The sequence below is a fragment of the Coptis chinensis genome, chromosome 2 (assembly GCF_015680905.1).
Source record: "Coptis chinensis isolate HL-2020 chromosome 2, ASM1568090v1, whole genome shotgun sequence".
In the NCBI taxonomy this organism is placed as follows: domain Eukaryota; kingdom Viridiplantae; phylum Streptophyta; class Magnoliopsida; order Ranunculales; family Ranunculaceae; genus Coptis; species Coptis chinensis.
Genome location: NC_141457.1, coordinates 6217389 through 6238367, shown reverse-complemented (window position 1 = coordinate 6238367; position 20979 = coordinate 6217389).

The following is a 20979-nucleotide window of genomic DNA, read 5'->3' as shown; positions in this document are numbered from 1 at the left end:
TTATTGATGCTGATGAATCTCCTTTTGTGGCTGATGTGGCTACTGATGATTCCATTGAGTGTAATTATGAGATTTCTTTACATGCTCTTACTGGTCAAACTCGGCCACAAACTATGCGTATTACTGGCACTTTGAAAAATAGACATATTACTGTTCTTATTGATTCTGGCTCTACTCACAATTTTGTTCACCCATCATTGGTTAAACATTGTGGCTGCTCTATTGAACATAATAACTCTATTCGTGTTATGGTTGCCGACGGCGGATTTTTAACTAGTGCTGGCAAGTGTAATAATGTTCTAATCACTTTGCAAGGTTGTTCTTTCTTTGTTGATTTTTTCCTTTTGGCTGTGAGTGGGTGTGATGTGGTTTTTGGTGTTCAATGGCTCAGTTCCTTGGGGATGATTTCTTGGGATTTTACTAATCTCATTATGAAGTTTACCAAAGATGCTCACAAGTTTACTTTGGTTGGAGATAACTCTCCTTCTTTGATGCTTCTTGACAGTCCTTTAATGCATCGTTTAATCGAACGCGAGCATCATGGTGTCCTCTTTCAGCTATCTCTACCATCCGATTCTTATACAGTTCCTATCCCGTCGGCAATTGGTACAATTCTCTCTCACTATACGGATTTGTGTAGCTCACCGACTGGGTTGCACCGCAATGTTGTCATGATCATCATATTCCACTATTGCCCGGTTCCATCCCTGTTAATGTTAATGTGCGGCCTTATCGTTATCCACACGTTCAAAAGTCTAAGATTGAACACGCTGTTAACGAACTACTTGATGCTGGTTTTATTCACCCTAGTTGTAGTCCATATTCATCTCCTGTTTTGTTGGTTCGGAAAAAAGATGGCTCGTGGCGCATGTGTATTGATTATCATGCCCTTAATCTACAAACGATTAAAGACAGATTTCCAATTCCCGTGGTTGATGAGTTACTTGATGAATTGCATGGTGCCAAAATTTTTACTAAATTGGATCTTCGTTCTGGGTTTTGGCAAATTCTTGTACATGGACTTAATATTCCTAAAATGGCATTTCACACTCATGGTGGTCACTATGAATTTCTTGTTATGCCTTTTGGCCTATCCAATGCACTGGCTATGTTCCAGAGTTTGATGAATGATATTTTTCATCCCTACTTGCACAAATTTGTCCTTGTTTTCTTTGACGACATTCTAGTTTACAGTTCTTCCCTATCCGAGCATATTCAACATCTTTATGTTGTTCTTGGTATCCTGCAGAGCCACAAGTTATTTGTCAAGGAATCCAAGTGTTCTTTTGGTCAACCTCACTTCAGTTGCTTATCTAGGCATATTATTTCTACTGAGGGTGTTGCCATCGACAATGATAAGATTCAATGTGTTGCTTATTGGCCTTTACCGTCTTCTTTAAAGGCTCTGCGTGGGTTTTTAGGCTTAACAGGTTACTATCGAAAATTTGTCAAAGACTATGGGACACTTGCTAAACCACTTACCCAATTGCTCAAGAAAGACTCTTTTGTATGAACTGACGAAGCCACTAAGGCTTTTACTTTTCTCAAAGCAACTTTGACATCCATCCCCGTGCTTGCTTTGCCTAATTTTTCCGATGCGTTGTATATTGAATATGATACTTTAGGAGGGGGTTTAGGAGCTGTTCTCATGCAGGTTGGTCGTCCTCTAACTTATTTTAGTAGGCCACTTTCTGGTAAGAATCTCAATCTTTCGGTTTATGACAAAGAGATGCTTGCCATTGTATCCTCAGTTCAGCACTGGCGCCCTTATTTGCTAGGACGACACTTCAAAATCTTTACTGATCATCGAAGTCTCAAATATTTTCTTGAACAACGACTTTCGTCTCTAGAGCAACAAAAGTGGTTATCTAAACTCATAGGCTATGATTATGAGATAATCTATCGCAAAGGGTCAGAAAACAAGGCTGCTGATGCCTTTTCTGGATTGCATGAACATGGCAGTCTCTCTATTATTTCTTCTCCAGTTTTTACCGACATTGATGACATTGTTCGTGAGTGTCATAACCACCATTCTCGCCATGCCATTATCAACCGTCTTCAACATTGTTCTACTCCAGACAAGTATTACACTTATACCAATGGTGTTCTTTGTTATAAAGGACGGATTGTTGTTGTACCTAATTCCCTTTAGTGTTCTAAACTTTTACAAGAATTTCATGCTACTCCAGCTTGGGGTCATTCTGGATTTTTGTGTACTTACAAACGATTTCATCATAATTTTTATTGGTCGGGTATGAAAATTGCAGTCAAGGATTTTATTGCACATTGTGATGCATGTCAACGTAATAAAGCTGAAGCGATGGCTCTTCCAAGTCTTCTTCAGCCACTACCTATTCCCGATGATGTTTGGTTGGACTTATCTATGGATTTCATTGATGGATTGCCCAATTCTCAATGCAAAACTTTGATTTTGTTGTGGTGGATCATTTATCCAAATATGCTCATTTCAGCGCTATTTATCATCCTTATACTGCTGCCACTGTTGCTGAAGTTTTTGTGTGTGACATTGTCAAATTGCACGGGATGCCTCGTTCTATAATGAGTGACAGAGACCCAATTTTCATTAGCAATTTCTGGGAAGCCTTTTTCACCTTACAAGGCACTCAACTCTATCGTAGTTTTGCTTATCACCCTCAGACAAATGGCCAAACCGAAGTTACCAATCGCACTCTTGAATGTTATCTGCGTTGCTTTGCATGAGACCAACCTTTTACTTGGACACATTGTTTACCATGGGTTGAATGGTGGTATAACACTTCTTATCACTCTGCTATAAGGATGACTCCTTTTCAGGCTGTTTATAGTCGTCCCCCGCCTTCAGTGTCCGCATATCTTCCTAATACCACAACTGCCCATGCTATTGATATTGCATTACATACTCATGATCATACTTTAAAAAATCTAAAAGATCATTTGCAAAAGTCCCAAAGTCGAATGAAGTTTTATGCTGATTCGAAATGCACAGAGCGTTCTTTCGTGGTTGGTGATTGGGTCTTTCTCCGATTGCAACCTTACCGTCAGGTTACACCAACTTCTCAAACTTTTTCGAAGCTTTCACCATGGTTTTATGGTCCTTTTAGAATTCTTGAATGCATTGGTCCTGTTGCATACACGTTGGATCTTCCATCTGGTTGTCGAATCCATCCAGTCTTCCATGTCTCATCCTTAAAGATTAAGTTAGGCATTCATATCACACCAGATTCACATCTTCCACCACTTGATGATTCTACCACTTGGGTACCTGACAGACTATTGGACCGTGGTGTATTCAAGATGAATAATCGTGCTATTACTCACCTACTCATTCAATGGAAGGGTCACTCAAAAGAGGAGGCTACATGGGAGGAGTATACTGAATTCCGTGCTTGTTTTCCAGATTTTCCAACTTGAGGACAAGCTGTGGTTGAAGGCCGAGGGAATGTTAGGAAACCTATACTAAGTAGTACTTTAGTTAGTAATATGCTTCTATTTTGATTAGACTTTGTTAATTTAGTTGCTTATAAAAGAACTAAGATGTAATTCTATTTTGGGATCGATCAATTCTAATAAGAAAGTTTAGGTGGTTTGGTCTCCAATCAAAGGATCAATTAGGTGGTTTATCTCCAATCAAAAGATTACTTAGGGTTCTTCATCAAATTGAGTTAAGAATTATAACAAAACCAAAGTGCAAATGACCTACGCATTGTTAAAGGACCGAAGAGATTGTTTCTTCTATTGATTATTTCCTAAGGTAATTGCTTCTATTCTTTTATACTTTACAGTATGTTAAAGTAATGATTCAATTGTTGTTTTTCTAAAATTGGGCTGTTAGTTTATGTGTGAATTGTGTTGTTTTGGTTATGGGGGTGCAAGAAGTTATGTTCATACTGTTAGAATGATGTTAATTGGGTTGTACAACATTGCATTGTAATTGTTTGACAAATTGTTTGAAAGGGGAATTATATCATTGTCAATTAAGAAAAGGTTGTGAAATTGGTTTGGATGAAGTTGATTAAAATATTGGATTGTGGTAGGTAGTTATGCGGCTATGTTGTCTAATGCTCAATTTTTAGTATCGACGACAAGCAATAGTTCTGTAAGAAAAATCCAAAGATTTATGGTGTGGACATTTTAATATTTAGGGAAAGTTGTCAAACATGACAAAGGGGTCAGGGGAGGATATACTAAAGGACCGTGTGTTTGTGTTTGTGATGTTTAATTTGTTGGGTTTTTCACTTGTTCAGTTAGCCTTTAAGAAATAATTAATTTTTTATTTATAGTGTATGCAATTGATTTTTGTGTAGATAATTAGATATGGATAAATTCCTAAGCAGTGTATTCTTGATTAATCACCCATGCCCGTGGGCATGGTAGTAGAAATACTCCCCCTAATCAAGTGCAATATGCGCTAAAGCGAAATCGTGTTGTTTTCATATTCAAAAAGTTATTGCGATATACTCCTAAGTAGGGGTGGGAATTTGGCCCTAACGACCCTAACCCGACCCTAACCGACCCGACCCTAAGCCCTATAAAGCCCTTACAACTAAAGCCCTCACAGAGTTTAGGGCGAGAAATTCAATCCCCTAATGCCTTCTAAAGGCGGTCGGTCGTAGGCAAAGGTTCTGAAACATAGGCCCGACCCTAACTAAGCCCTAGTTATAATTTCACTATAAAATACACAACTAAAACTATCCAACTCCTTGTTACATATTTTCAATTAAAATAACACTGCCCTTTATAATTTATCACTTACCGTATGGATACTTCTAATAACTTGTCTTATATCATAAAAACTTGTAAACTTAATTGTTTATATCTCACAACTCACGTACACCTCACAACTCCCCATCTAACCTAGTCGCCAAGAACAATAATGAGCACTGGGCACTAGCCTAATGAAAAATAGGTTGACGTCAGTAAAAACTCATTCCATATTCTTATTTGTCTTTGTGTTCTTCAATGTTAAATGTAATAAAAAATCATTTCATATTCTTATTTGTCTTTGTGTTCTTCAATGTTAAATGTAATTTTGGTGAGATTTGAGTACAAGAAATAACGAATTTATGTCAGTGAAAGCTCATTCCAAAATGTGTTTTGTGCATTTTAACTGTAATTTTGAAATATAAATATGAGTCTTTATGTACTTCAGTTTATTAGATTGTGGATATGCATTTTAAATTGTTGAACTTATCAAGAATTATTACTAGATTGGTTGTTATTCAAATTTCAAAGTGGTGGGACTTTGAGTTTGCAAATCTTTGAATTTTTTTTGTAATATAAATGAGTTTTAAAACTGATGCAGTAAAAAGAAAAAAATATATAGGCTCGGCCCGACCCGGCCCTAAACTGTTAAAGAGGGTTTATGGTAGGATCAGGGCTTGAAATTTAGATTTATGACCCGGCCCTATGGGGACTTTAGGGCCGGGCTGACCCGGCCCTAATAACTGAAAGACTTTAAATATTTAGGGCCGGGCTAGCCCGACCCGGCCCATTGCCCACCCCTACTCCTAAGTGTATTAGGAATTTATCGTTCACTAGTCACATTCCGTGGTGCCCTACCTGGATGAAATTCCTGGCTCCACCACGCAATTATATTTCATTCTTATTATATAAATGGGACCGCAAAAATTATTTTCTTTTTTAAAATTAGTTTTTCATAAATTATATACATTAGTAAGTTTCATTTAGTCTTATAAAATGGGACTGCAAAACGTGTGCCGTCCCAGTCGTTACTAAACGTCAATGTAGTTTTACTTTGATTTTGGCAAATGAGTGGTAAATATCAATCATCAAATAATTATTTACCCAATCATCAAATGACAATGGCTTTGGCAATGTGTTGATGATGCTCTAATATACTGAAAATATCATGAAACCAAAGGATTTTGATGTTTTAAGGCTGTCCTTGATGAACTAGGACATCTTATCCCTGAAACAACGAACATTTGGTAGCACAACCTTCCTTGAGGCTTAAACACGTAATAATTTTAAGAAAATGGCAATCCCAAGATGGAGACTTTCGCAAAATTAAAGAAGAGCGTGACTCCAAGCCATTCTGAAGGAGAGCATAACTGTTCAGAATATACAATATAGCACGTTAGAAAATTACATTTTTCTAGGAAACACGACCTAAGAAGAAAAAAATAATCGGCTTGTTAGTATTTCTGTTGGGCTCAAGAATATACAGTTCCAATGTCCATATATCTACTGCTGTTTGTTATAATCTCCGTCCTTAATGACTTCCAAGTAGGGCTGTCAATGCGCTAGGCGAACCAATAAAATAGGGATTTAGATTTTAAATATTGTCCGATAAAACAATTGGACCAGTTCTGGATATATTCTTGTTTGTTAATAGCCCGGGCCGAAAACTAAAATTAGGGATGAAACTTGGGCGGGTTGGGTTGGGTTGGGTGAGGCCTAACCCAAGCCCAAGACCAAGCCTTACTCGGTCCTTAAATTTTCAATCCAGGCTCAACTCGGATTGGTTGGGTTGGATTGGGTTGGGCTGGTCAAGTTTCTTGGGTTTCAATGTTAAACAGTGAAGAACTCAACGCTTTTTCACTGTTAAATAAATAAATTAAGAGATAAATAACACCGAAATTCAATATTCTAACTAAATCAAAAGAATTTGATTATTTGAAAGGGAAACTAACCTGATTGATTCAATTATTCTCTTTAAAATTGATATTCTCAATTTTATTTTTGACAAGAATAAAACTTATAAGGAAACAATATAACTGAATAGAAGGAATGAAATATATACGAACATATATGCAGACGGGCTCAGGTTTTTTGGTTATTTGATATTCTAACCCGAGTCCAACCCAAAATTGAGTCGGGTTTTGATTTACAAGACTAAGCCCGGACCACAGATCTGAAATGTTAGCCCAGGATCAACAAAAATCAGCTTTTAGCCCATCGGGTTTGGGCTAACTCGACCCAAGTTTCACCCCTAACTAAAATAGTTTTGTTAGTATTTCAATTAATACTAGTACATATTTAATTGTTAGCACACATAAAATATTAGAGGCTTGGTGGATTAGTGATGTAGTGCCACACAAAAGACATTGGTTCAAGTCTTGCTATTCTCAATTTCAATTTGTTTTTATAGAAATTATAAAAAAGTTAACTATTTTCATGTAATTTTATCGGACTAAGCCAGGCCCAAATCTGATCATGTCTAATGAGACTTAGGTCGAGTTTGGACCTTCTAAATATGAATATGATTTGGGCTAGGACCTAGACATAGGTGAATCATGTTCAAGTCCAGCCTGTTGACAACCCTACTTCCAAGTTAGTTCGATGCATTTTATATAAAAGAAAATTTAATAAAAAATTGATTCATTTCCAAGATGATATTCGTATATTGTGCTAGGTAGGTTTATAACACACGCAATATTGACATTCTGTATATTAAATACGTGCACATGCATAACTGCATTATGGCATGTTTGTCAAATAATCCTATCCTTTGCGTTCTGTGTGCTCTTTGACTGTCGATATCAAGCAAGTTATGAACTTATGATATGGTACCTGTTCAATTTATTCAAGATACACTTCACTAGAGCACGAATGATTAGTCACCCACTCACATAACGCCATCAATTCAGTTTCGAAGAGCGTTGCGTATATTAACACAGGGTCCATAATTCAAGTATTCAACTACACACATGGCCACTGGGCAGCTGCAGGAGACATGGAGTGTGCATTCTGATCCCTAAATTTAGTTTTTTCCGTTAAGAAACTCTCGGTTCAATTAAAATCGCCACGTGTATATAAGACAAAAAATGGGCAAAAATTCTATATGAACAAACTCTTTTGAACAAACTCTCTTGAACAAACTGATGTGGCACTCATCAAACAGGGGTGCGTGTGTATTGCTCCAAGAAGTACTCCAATCAAGGTCTCTCTACTTGCCACGTCAGTTTGTTCTCTAGAGTTGTGCTTTGTCTTCGCCCTGTCATAGGCAGATGGTTGATGGTCATAGACTCATAGTTCAGTCACCAAAGGTACTATAAATATGACCTCAAGGGCTGAAGTTCCATTTCGAGCTCGAGCCAGTTTTCAAAAAATTCAGGCTGATCGACCATTAGCAATTTTAAGACTGGCTTGAACTTGACTACTAGCCTTACCTGCAGGGCTAGCTCAAGTAAAGATGTGGCTTTAGGCGAGGCCTTTATGTCCTGGGCCATCTATAATCACAAAAAAAAAGTTCATTATATATTCACAAAATTAAGAGCCAAAATATAGTATCAAGATGCAAATCAAACGAAAACAACAACGAGAGCGTAACCAAATAAACATCAAAACTATAAATACATAAAATAATAGATTCATATTGAAATAAAAAAATAATGAAAAAAAAATCAAGTTTCAAAAGAACTGTGAGTATTAGATAATGATACCGTTTAGAACTCAAAGAGTGAAATTGACAAATAGTTAAACTTGAAATTGGTGAAATAGAACAAGTGAGAGAGAAGGATTTAATGATAGAAGTTAATGACAATTTCTTTAATTAACATAGAAGAAGAAAATGAATAGAATATGGAGATTCTTTTACTAAAAGTGGGATTTCCCCATTTGTTTTTATTCTTCCAATGAAACAATTTGATTAAATGAGCACACTCCTACAAAAATTGAAATTACTACGTGCTCGTAGCCGTTGGATTCATATTAATACTTCGAGATGTCATTTGTGAGGTAGACTATTGGATTGTATACACTCCAAATTAATTCACACCGAAATTTAGTGTGTGGATAGAAAATTCATTTGTAAACAAATTGACTGTCATATTCTTTTTTAGTATTTTTTTCTTTATAAAATTAGGTAATAATAAACAAATATATATATATATATATATATATATATATATATATATATATATATATATATATATATATATAAATTTGAAGCCTTCAAATTTGAAGCCTTAGGCGGCCGCCTAACTCACCTAAGGGTTGAGCCGACACTGCCGCTACCAGGAATGAAAGTCTTGTCGTTTGATAGGCAGCCAAGCCTAGGGCCCATAACATAGTGCGGTTCTCATGGATCTCTTACCCAAGTGCCAATATTGCTCCCATCTTAGCCATTGGCCACTAAGCCCAATAATCCACAGTTGGACCTTATCTATAGCGTATGTATCTTATTACTTTAAAGAGAATGACTCTGTGAATAGTGTCGTTTTCTGATTATACCCCTAAATGGATTCCATTATTACGATCCCGGTCAAAAGGGTATTATGTAATAACATAGGTGAGGGAGGGGTAAAATTGTCAATTTCTACAGTGAAATTCAGACGTTTCTTTCTCATTTTAACACATTGCCTTCAATTTTGCAAACAATTATGATATTGCCACTGATCGAAATTTAACTTTTTCTTCTGCCCTGCCCAAAGCCCCAAACCAGTTGACCGAAATTAAGACACTGCCCTCGGTTTTACAATAATTTGCGATAATGCCACTGACCAAATTTTAACTTTTTGTTCTGCCCGGCTGACCGCACACATGGCGTAGCCACTTGCCAGGAAGCTAGTGATTTTTAACTCAAAAGGAGAGTCCACTTTATTTTATTCGATCTACACTACACACCCAACAAAGGGTGCATTCTCGCTTAAATGTTTGTTGTAGAAGATCAAGGAACAAAACGGATATATAGTGTTATAAGACCATCATCAACGCATTGTTAAAATCGATTTCTAATGTGACAGTTGACAAAAAATTTGGCAATTTTCATCCCCAACACGCTGTCAAAACACCGTTTTTATTTTAACAATTGTCAAATCCGAAACCAAATTAGTGATAAATATAAAAATGAGTCACACGGGACAAATTGTCCCATCCAAGAGTGGGACGGGACAAGTTTTGTCGTCCAATATTTTTTTCTTTTTTTTTATTGAAAAATTAAGATGACTCGATTCTGGATGTGGGGCCCAATAAATTGGAACTGGACAAATTTTGCCGTTCAAAACTTTTTCAAATTTTTTTTAATAAAAAATTAAAATAACAAATTAAAACGGCTGATGTGTCACTAAAATAAGAAATTGGAACGGGACAACTATTCCCATCCAAAATAGAAACCCCAAATTTTGTCCAAATGCGTTGGTACTTGACACGTTTTTAGCAATTTTGATCAACGAAAAAAGCTTGTGTCACAAAAATTATAGCAGCGTGTTCAGCACGTTGATGATGCTCTAATTACTTCAAATGTTGACATTTTAGCAGCGTTCATTGAGAAACTACTAAATACAAGTGCACACGAGTCATAAGCAAGAGCAACCACGAGCAGTGGTTGGTTTAGAATTATTGCAATCTAAATATCTAAGACACCATCGATCTGTTGGTACGTAGAGTGGTTGACTATCAACCAGTTATAGATCCTCTTTGTCCACACTAAAAAAGAATCCTCGCTATCAACAAGTTGGTCATGGGATCAAGTCGTGGTGACAAAAGGAACAACTAACCAAAAGTCCAAAACACATAGGAACCAAAAAAATATATCAAGACACAGGTTTAATTAGTCAACATAAAGGCTAATCAGAACTGAACATAGATTCCAGTTTTCTAGTTTTGATTACTAAATTAAACATAATCTAGAATGGTTGATCAACATGTTTTTGACAATGATCTAATTAGGTGTGTAAACATCAATACATTCAGACCTTGAGACATGTAATAATCTGATTGTACAAAACTAGTAAGGAGTACTAATTTTTGAACATTAGTATGTCCAAAACTAGTAAGGAATACTAATTTTTGAACATTAGTATTGTAAGGGAGTAATATTCTCATTGAAGAATATTAAGCACGCATTGAGCATAAGCAGAGATTGTAACGAGCCCATATCATTGTCCTCCAAGATCGATTCGTAAGCAGCTCGCTTCATATAGGTGGTACACTCCAGCCCGCTCCAGAATACCTCAAGTCGAACAAACGACCTCAAGCAGTGCGAGTCGAACATACGACCTCAAGTAGAAAGCTTTGAGTTATTACACCATCCCTTGTCCAGATGTAATCATCACCAGAGCCATACCTGTACTTCCAATCACCGTGATATATGAACTACTGCACCCACTCCCAATCATCACGCAATTCCTACCAAAACCAACCTAACATTCATTCTCAATCTCCACCCTACATATGTACATGTCATTACACGTGTCTCATGGATCTCCATTTCCCAATGTCTATAAATACCACCTACATGAACTACGTGAGACCTGATTCTTCTCTCCCCTCAGAATCAAGAGAAGATACGTAGGCAGTTCGCTCATCAACGAACTCGGTCTAAACCCTTTCCCAAATCCAATTCCAACTCTACCCTCCTTCCTCCCTTGTATGTGAAGTATACTAAAACACTCCTTTACATTGGTGCCATCTGTGGTCTCGATCTCTTGAGAAACCACTTCACAAATCCTTAAACCAAAAAGAAAAAACATTCAAGCCCACGAAGCATGGCAAGCCTCGAAGCTCAAATCCAGAGGTTGGCTGGGCAGCTAGGAACGATGAATGAACAAATCATCCTGCTCAGGTAGGAGAATGTCACTCTCCGCGCGCAAGTAGATACGTAGAATCCACCGGCTACCTTAGTAGAGGACGGTGTCGGGGCAAAACGTTAACCCGGCACTCCCGATGTGATGGTGCTTCCGAAGGCTCGAAAGATATGGGGGATTGGGATTTTTGAGGAAGTGAGACTGCACCAACGTTCTGGTTGCCTACGTACCCAGTGAAGAATCCGGGATCAAGTCTCTTAAAACGTAGTTCTGGAGGATGCAGAAGCCTCCATATATATAGCAATCCCCTGCCTTGGCGGCCAAGAAAGGGATTCTCGGAGATTGTCTTCCATGACGAATCCTAGTATGATCCTATCTAAAATAGGATCATTCCCCAAGATTTCATTTTATCCTTGTGCAAGATCTTATCGGATTGCACTAGGATTCTTTGCTTCCGCGGATCGGATTATTGGATCCGAATCATCCGAACGGATTGGATCCATGGATCTGGGCAACTCGGATGGGCCCTGGATCTGTTCTGAACTTTGACGGATTTGAAAACCGAATGGTCCAAAAATGTTTATTTGGACAGCCACTGGATTGGTCCGCCGCTGGGCCCATATCCGGTCCATGGTTCGAGTACACTTTGGACTGGAAATATAATGTACGGTACACACAGACGGCATCAACGAGGTTAATCAACAGATTAACAAATTGTCTCAAAGAAATGACCAAAGTGCAGTCAAGAAAGATGCTTCCCAGATCGTTCAAAAGATGCTGAAGACATACCGGGCATCTCCGTTTGCTGCTGAGGTACTTAGTAAGGCTTCTCCTGCAAATTTCATTCAACCTTGCTTTCCAATGTATGATGGGAGCACATGTCTTGGTCAACACGTGGCTCGCTATATTCAAAGCCTGACACTATTATTACACTAGAGTTCGATCACCTCCACTGTCGCTTGTTTCCCACCAGTCTCAAAGATGGCGCACTCGATTGGTTTTTCTCACTCGAGCCAGACTCGATAAAGACCTTCGAGTTGCTCATCGATTCATTTGCATGTCAGTACGTCCATAACAGGCATAAAAAAGCTGATCTTGATTCGCTGTTCCAGCTCTCACTTGGCGAAAACGAAACAATTTGTGAATTTCTAGGTCGGTTCAAAGCCGAACTACTGTGCATGGAAACAGGTCTGAAAGAGTCCTTCGCCACCCTAGCATTCTCCAACGCCTGCCGTGTGCGCAACACGGCACTCGCCAGATCACTGATGAAAGAACTCCCCGAGAGTTTATCTGAGCTATATGCTCGAGTCGACAAGTACATTAAGCTGCAGGAAAGCTTGAAGTGCCAAGGCCTACCAGAAGAAGAAGAGGTCGCAGCAATATCCGACGGCCCCCCAGCCTAAAAAAAGCGACCCCAACAGCAAGAACGAAAGTCGGGAAACAGAATGAACAATGACCGTGAATTCGCTGTTCTCACACGATCTCCCAGTTACATACTGGAGAAGATCAAGAAAGCTACCTATTACTGATATATTGTACGACAACCAGAAGATCGATCAGGCAGGCCTTATTGTGCCTTTCACTGAGCCAAATATTATGAGACCGATGCATGCTGGGGGCTAAAGCATTACCTTCAGGACCTCATCGAAGCAGGACATATCAAGCAGTACACCAACATCGCTGATAGCGATCTGCGCCATAAGCTCATGGCTCGCAGAGTGCGCAGTCGATCTCCACCTCGCCACGAACGTCACAATGTCCAAGCTCGCTCCCGTAGCAGAGGACGACCAAGAGATCGCTCCCGCCATAAGCGTCATCAGCATTCGTCAGACCGAGACAATGACAGAACCATTCACATGATAACGTTTCTAGATGATTCAATAACATCATCTAGAGAGAAAAGACGGCGTGTTGGCGCCCTTCAAGAAGTTTACCATTTTTCTTCCCAGGTCGCACCTACCCCACGCAGTTCCGGTCGAAGTTCAGGTGATATCACTTTTACGGAGGCCGACCTCAAGAAGGTTTGCCTCCCACACAATGACGCACTTGTAGTCCATGTCAAAATCAGCAACTGGACAGTCAAGAGCGTATTAATAGATCCCGGTAGTTCATGTGACATTCTGTTCTACCATACTATTCAAGAGATGAATTTGCCCAAGTCAGTCTTTATAGACCATATCGCTCCTCTCTACGGGTTCAACGGCTCCAGAGCCGACCCAATCGGTGACATCATACTCCCAGTTTTTGTGGGATCTAGAGAGGACAAAGTCAGCTTCAATACGCACTTCAGCGTTCTAGACATCAAGTCATCCTACAACGCCATCTTAGGACGGTGTTGGATTCATCAAATGCAAGCTATACCATCAACATTACATCAGGTTCTCCGCTTCCCAGGCCCAAGGGGCATGATGGAGCTTCGAAGCAATCAGCTCGTGGCTTATCATTGTAATTAAATCCTCTCAGCGAACAAGACCGCCGACCTACCTTCCCACACAAGGAACGAGCCCACCAGCTACACAATGGCCAAAGACTTGGTTGCCGAGGTCAGAGCCAAAGCACCAACACAGAACATTGGGGGCTCCAGCAAGAAGGTCTATTCATCTGTTCAGATCCCAGAAGCCACTCAAGCCATTGTTGCTCCACCCGGTCGGGGACCCGTGAGGTCGGTCCCAGTGTTATTGCTCCACCACCACCCCCCCGTTGTTGTTCCTCACATTTGTTGTTCCACTCGTCAAAACTCCAGAGGTCGCACCATCATGGGTCACACAGCCAACACTGATTCCAGAGACCACTCCAGCCCTTGTTGTTATGACCACAAAGGCCACATCAGCTTCTGTTGTCGTCGCCACAGAGGTCGCTCCAACTCCTGCCGCCTGCTCCACTCTCCCTCAGGTCGACAAAGCATCTCCAGAGATCAGTCCACTTGAGGATGCATCAGCGTCAAAAGGCAGCATCTCAACCTGCAGACAGAGAGCGAGTAAACCTAGGAACAGAAGATGACCCTAAGTTCGTATACGTATGGGCTAACTTAGGCCCTACACTCAAGGCTCAACTTGTAAACTTTTTAGCAATGAATAAAGATGTTTTCGCTTAGTCGTATATCGATGTACCGGGTATAGATCTTAATGTTGCATGTCATAGACTAAATATAAATTCTAATGCTAGGCCAGTTTATCAACGACTTAGAAGGTTATCTCTGAGGTTTCAAAAAGCAATTAATGATGAGGTTGACAAACTCAAGCAAGTCGGTTTCATCAGAAAAGTCGATTACCTAGACTGGATCGCTAACATAGTAGCCGTTCCAAAAAAGAATGGCATAGTTCGTCTTTGCCTTGACTTTACCAACGTTAACCAAGAAACACCTAAAGATAGCTTCCCTTTGCCTAGAATTGACCGACTTATGGACCAGACCTGTGGCCATGAGCTCCTGTCATTTATGGATGCATACAATGGATACAATCAAATCCCACTCACTGAAGAAAACCAGGAGAAAACATCATTCATCACTGAACAAGGAATTTACTGCTACAAAGTCCTCCCGTTCGGCCTCAAGAACGCTGAAGCAACTTATCAACGACTGGTCACTAACATGTTCCAGGACATGTTAGGGGATACCATGGAGATTTATATCGACGACATGGTCGTCAAAAGCAAGAAAGCAGAAGACCACCTCACTCACCTTGAACAAGCGTTCTCCAGGTTACGCCGAACTCGAATGAAGCTGAATCTGGAAAAGTGCCTTTTTGGAGCATCCTCTGGGAAGTTCCTGGGGTACCAAGTATCACAGCGTGGGATCGAGGCTAACCCAGACCAAATCCGAGCGTTCTTGGACATGCCCCAAAGAAGCAAATACAAAAGCTATCAGGAATGGTGGCAGCACTAAACCGATTCAAATCCAGGGCGTCAGACAAATGCCGACCGTTCTTGCAACTTCTTAAAAAGGGTGAGCAGTTCTCGTGGAACGATCAGTGCCACCAAGCGTTCTCCACCCTCAAAGAGTACCTGACTACACCTCCTATCTTGGCAAAACCAACAGATGGCGAAACGTTAGGGCTGTATCTAGCAATATCAGACTTTGCCATCAGCTCGATTCTCTTCAAAGAGGAAAACAACTCAGAGAAGCCGATCTATTTTACAAGTAAGACGCTCACTCCAGCTGAAAAGAATTACTCTTACATTGAAAGAGCAGTACTAGCATTGTTATATTCTGCACGAAAGTTCAGACCTTACTTTCAAGCGCATCCAATCAAAGTACTCACCGACCTCCCGTTAAAGAAAATCCTTCACAAAGAGAACAAAACAACTCACATAGAAGTATGGGCCGAAGAGCTCGGGGAGCACCACATCGAGTTCGTCCCATGTACCTCACAAAAAGGACAAGTCGTTGCAGATTTTCTAGTAGATTTCCCTGTCGACCACCTAAATTGGGAACTAGAAACTGATATTCCATCCACAAAGAGAAATGACAAGACCGTCTGGTCTCTCGTTGTAGATGGATCTAGAAATCCTAGAGGAAGTGGAATTGGAGTTGTCCTAGTATCGCCAGATGGAACAATGATGGAGAAATCAGTTCGCATCGACTTTGCGACCTCCAACAATGAAGCGGAGTACGAGGCGTTAATCATGGGGCTCCGCATGGCGCTACAACTCGGTGTACAAGAGTTCCAAGTCTTTAGTGACTCGCAACTGGTCGTTCGCCAGGTTGCTAAAGAGTACACTACCTACGAAGGTAACCTTTCTAAATACCTTCAAGTTGTTTATTAGTTACTTCCGGCTTTCAAGAAAGCCACCATACATCACTTTTTGCATGACGAGAACCGTCATGCAGACAATTTAGCTTACTTGGTTACTCAAACACCGAATTGCGCCCCTAGACAATTACTAATTGAGGTAGTTGACCGACCTGCTTACCAAGTGGAACACGTCTTAGAAAGCAGTAACCTGTGCCCACTCTCTGATAATCAGATGAGTCAAACATGGATGCAGCCCATCATAGAGTACATCCAACCACGATGCGGCTCGGAAGAGTGTACCAAAGCCGGATTAAATCCCATATCAGGTAGCCGTTCTTGCTTGGTCAATAACAAGTTGTTTAGAAAATCCACTGGCGGCCCTCACTTGAGGTGCATAAGCTCAGAACAAGGTCAATTGATTTTTGCTAAGATTCATGAGGGAGAATGTGAAAACCATACTAGAGGTCGCTCTTTGGCTCACAAAGTGATCTCCCAAGGATACTTCTGGCCTCGAATGCAGATCGACGCCAAACATATATCCTCAAGTGCATCAAATGCCAGACCTTTGGCCACAACATTATACAACCAGCTCATGAATTGATTAACATCACGAGCCCTTGGCCATTTCACATGTGGGGCATGGACATTATGGGACCATTCATCTCACAAAAGAGTACCGGTTTTCGCTTCATCTTAGTCGCAACTTATTACTTCACTAAGTGGATTGAAGCAATTCCTTTAGCTCATGTCAAGGAATCACATGTCAGAAACTTCATCTGGACTCATATCATTACCAGATTCGGCTTGCCACACACATTGGTGATGGACAATGGTACCCAATTCAAGGAAAAAATAGTCAAGGAGTTTCTGGCCAAGTGGAAGATCGTTCATGCATTCTCCACTCTTCAGCACACTCAAAGCAATGGCCAAGCAGAGGCTAGCAACAAAGCAATCTTAGAAAATCTGAAGAAAAAGATTGAAAAGAACAAAAGGCAATGGCCAAATCAATTAGAAAACATATTATGGGCTCATCGCACCACAGCTCGCTCCAGCACAGGCGAGTCACCATTCTCCCTATACTATGGCACTGAAGCCGTTATCCCCACTGAGCTGACAGTCACTACGACTCAATCAGAACTCGTCGAGTCTATACACAATGACTCCGTCCTAGCATGAGAGGTCGATTTGCTAGAAGAACGGCGCGACCTAGCCGCTATCAGAGTGGCATCTTATCAACAAACTCTGAAGAAGTCCTACAACAAGCGAGTACATCCTCAATCTTTTCAACCTGGCGATCTAGTTCTGAAAAAGACTCAAGATGACTCCAAACTAGCACCAACGTGGGAAGGACCATACATAGTGGAACGAGTTGTAGGCAATGGTGCGTACTAGATTAAAACCTAAGAGGGGAAATCATTGCCGCCACGGCGATGGAACACTTATTTGTTAAAGAAGTTTTATCAATAAAAATACATTCTGGTATATTCCATGTTTTCATTTACTGCAAATTCAAGTTAGTTTACTTATGTATTATAATCTACTCTACCTAATCTCGTCGATCAAGTACCAAATTCGCAAAAAGAGCACCACCAGTATACGCGCACTTCCAACACTTCCTTGAGTTCCAACGCTCTCAGTGAGTAGTATGTTTTCATAAGCTAACACACTCTCCATGAGCAGCATGCTCTCTTGAGCTAACAGGCTCCAGAGCCTCTCCAATTCTCACTAGTTGAGGACCTATACTTCTAGGATCAACTCAGTGAGAACGCTCTCAGTGAGCAGTACGCTTTCATAAGCTAACACGCTCTCCGTGAGCAGCACACTCTCTTGAGCTAACAGGCTCCAGAGCCTCTCCAATTCTCACTAGTTGAGGACCTATACTTCTAGGATCAACTCAGTGAGAATGCTCCCAGTGAGCAGTACGCTTTTATAAGCTAACATGCTCTCCGTGAGCAGCACGCTCTCTTGAGCTAACAGGCTCCAGAGCCTCTCCAATTCTCACTAGTTGAGGACCTATACTTCTAGGATCAACTCAGTGAGAACGCTCTCAGTGAACAGTACGCTTTCATAAGCTAGCACGCTCTCCGTGAGTAGCACGCTCTCTTGAGCTAACAGGCTCTAGGGCCTCTCCAATTCTCACTAGTTGAGGATCTATACTTCTAGGATCAACTCGGTGAGAACGCTCTCAGTGAGCAGTACGCTTGCATAAGCTAACACGCTCTCAGTGAGCAGCACGCTCTCTTGAGCTTACAGACTCCAGAACCTCTCCAATTCTCATTACACTTACATACATACTACGTTCTCAGCGAGCCTTACGCCATAGTAAGCTAGCACGCTCACCTAAGCTACCAGGGTTCACAACCTATATGGTTCTTACGCGTGGGCAACTTACATATAAAAAACTTTAGCTACAAGCAATCGAAAATAAACAAAAAAATGCATTCCATACACATTCATCAATGGAACTGCCCGACCAACGCTAGGAAACCAGTTCACGAATCCACCAATGTGTTGGGTCTACCCAAGAAATCCATATCAATATTTCTTACAATTTTTAGCAAAATGTCGAACTGCCACTTTCGTGGAAACCAGTTCACTGCATTTCTATACCAAAAAGGCGAACTGCTTAAGCAAGCCCGAGAACTCAGCTCTATTGTTTAACTCTCATACAGAGAGGAGAACAGACAAAGTACTCACAAATCTTCAACACTTACAAAGACAAGATCGGAAATCACCATCAAGGAGCAGCAACAACATGTTTATCTTTCGGGGCAGCACTGGTCGAGGGAGTGTGCCCTGCAGCTCTTAGCACCAAGCGCATACCCATACCCTGATCCCCACCATCACACGCCTTTTTCAACTGGAAATACTTCTCCTCCAGTTCGGCGTATTGGATACAAGCCATATCGTATGCATTTTACGCTTTGCGTGCAACCCCTGACATTGCTTGGCATACTCCGTAACTTCAGCCAGCTTCCCCTGCAGATCCTTCATCGCATTAACTAGCACAAAATTCTCATCAGCAGCATCCCGGTACTTTTTGGTCATTGCTTCCAGTTTTTTCTTGTCAACTCCCCATGCAACTCGCATACATCCCAGCTCGCCTTGCACGTTAACATCAGTACCAGCATGTTGCACAACGTTCTTCACCTTGTCATACCCTGCAAGAAACTACAAGTACAATACCAAAATTAGAGTTGCCCAATAAGCAAAAGAAAAACATAATAGAGGAAAAGCTCACCAACAACAAGCCATGTCCATGGTCCCCAACAACATCCCCATATCTTCGTCTTCAACCTCTGCCTTGTCACCATCTAGTACGATCCCTTTTAGAAGGCTGGTCGCTATGGGTGCTGAGTGGAAGCTGCAGTTAGAACGTTTCACAGCACGCTTCTTCCCCGTCTTCCCCATGTAGAAGAATTCGCTCCCCACGTTCCCGAGACGTTGGGGCGAACTCTCACCAACGACATGGTGGCCTTCACCCTGGTCGCTACGTTCCTCAGCAGCCAGATTGGCCTCATCCCCCTGATGGGGAGACCTGAACACAATACCACCAGTCAAACGACCTGACCTCTTGGGTCGCTTGTTACCCTTAGCTTATGAAGTAACAACTTTTCTGTTGCCACGATCACCATGCTGATGAGGGTGGAACTCCATATCTTCCATTATAAAGGGGGAGGTTTCCCTCAAACTCCCCTCACCCTTAGTATATTTACGACACCTGACCATAATGAAATATACAAACAAGGCCAACATTAAGCGAGTTAGCAACCAAGACATAGTTTTATGTTCAAGAGGAATAACCAAATACGGCAGCAAACATACCTGAGTGAGCAGTAGAAAAAATGGCACACAAAAGTTTGGAGAAGAATGGCTACAGCAAGAAGACAAGCAAATGCCTTTGGTCTTCTAGGAACATTTCTACTTATTCTCAAATAACGTATCTTCCCTAGGCACGCCATAATTACATCGAGACGCCAAACGTCAGGCCACCTGGCAGCCATCATTTCATATTTCCAACCTCTCACATTCCTACACGTGTTATGCACGTGCAAAAATACTTCAACTCTCCAGAATGAAGAGCACGACATACGTTCTACAATATATATGCAGTTCGTACAGAGTCACTAATTCTTGCCAAACGCGACCTACAACGCTAAAGACAAATAAAGTACAGGACGCTCACTCAGAACCACAAGTTACTTAACTGTACCTATTCTTATAAGGAGTTGCCTACGCAGCCAAGCAAACGTAACAATATCAAGACTCATACATTCAATCATACGAGCGATAAACAGAACGGAGAAGCAAATAACAAACATGGCATATGAGCAAAAAGGCGAACTGGTCAAACAAACCTAGACAATGGTTCGCATCTTAGCCGAGCTGCTGAGGCTACTCAGGAAATCCAGCTCGGCTAACCACCATTCATCATCACATTGGTACCCCAAACTAATACAGAGCACCAGGCCGTTCAGTGTGTTAACAAACAGAAACAAGAAAAGTGAACTGCCCAGGTTATCCCGGGAAACCAGCTCTATTGTATCACAAATTACAAACATCAAAATCAACAGACTACTCTCACAACTCGCCAACTCTAGATAGAACAACCAAATTTTCAACCGCCAGCGAGTCCTCAACTTCAGCATCCCTCTCCTTGACCACAATCGACACATCATCCCCATCTAAGTTCACAAACACATCTGACATAGCAGCTTTGGTTCGGGGTTCAACGACCTCTTGCGCAACGACCACCG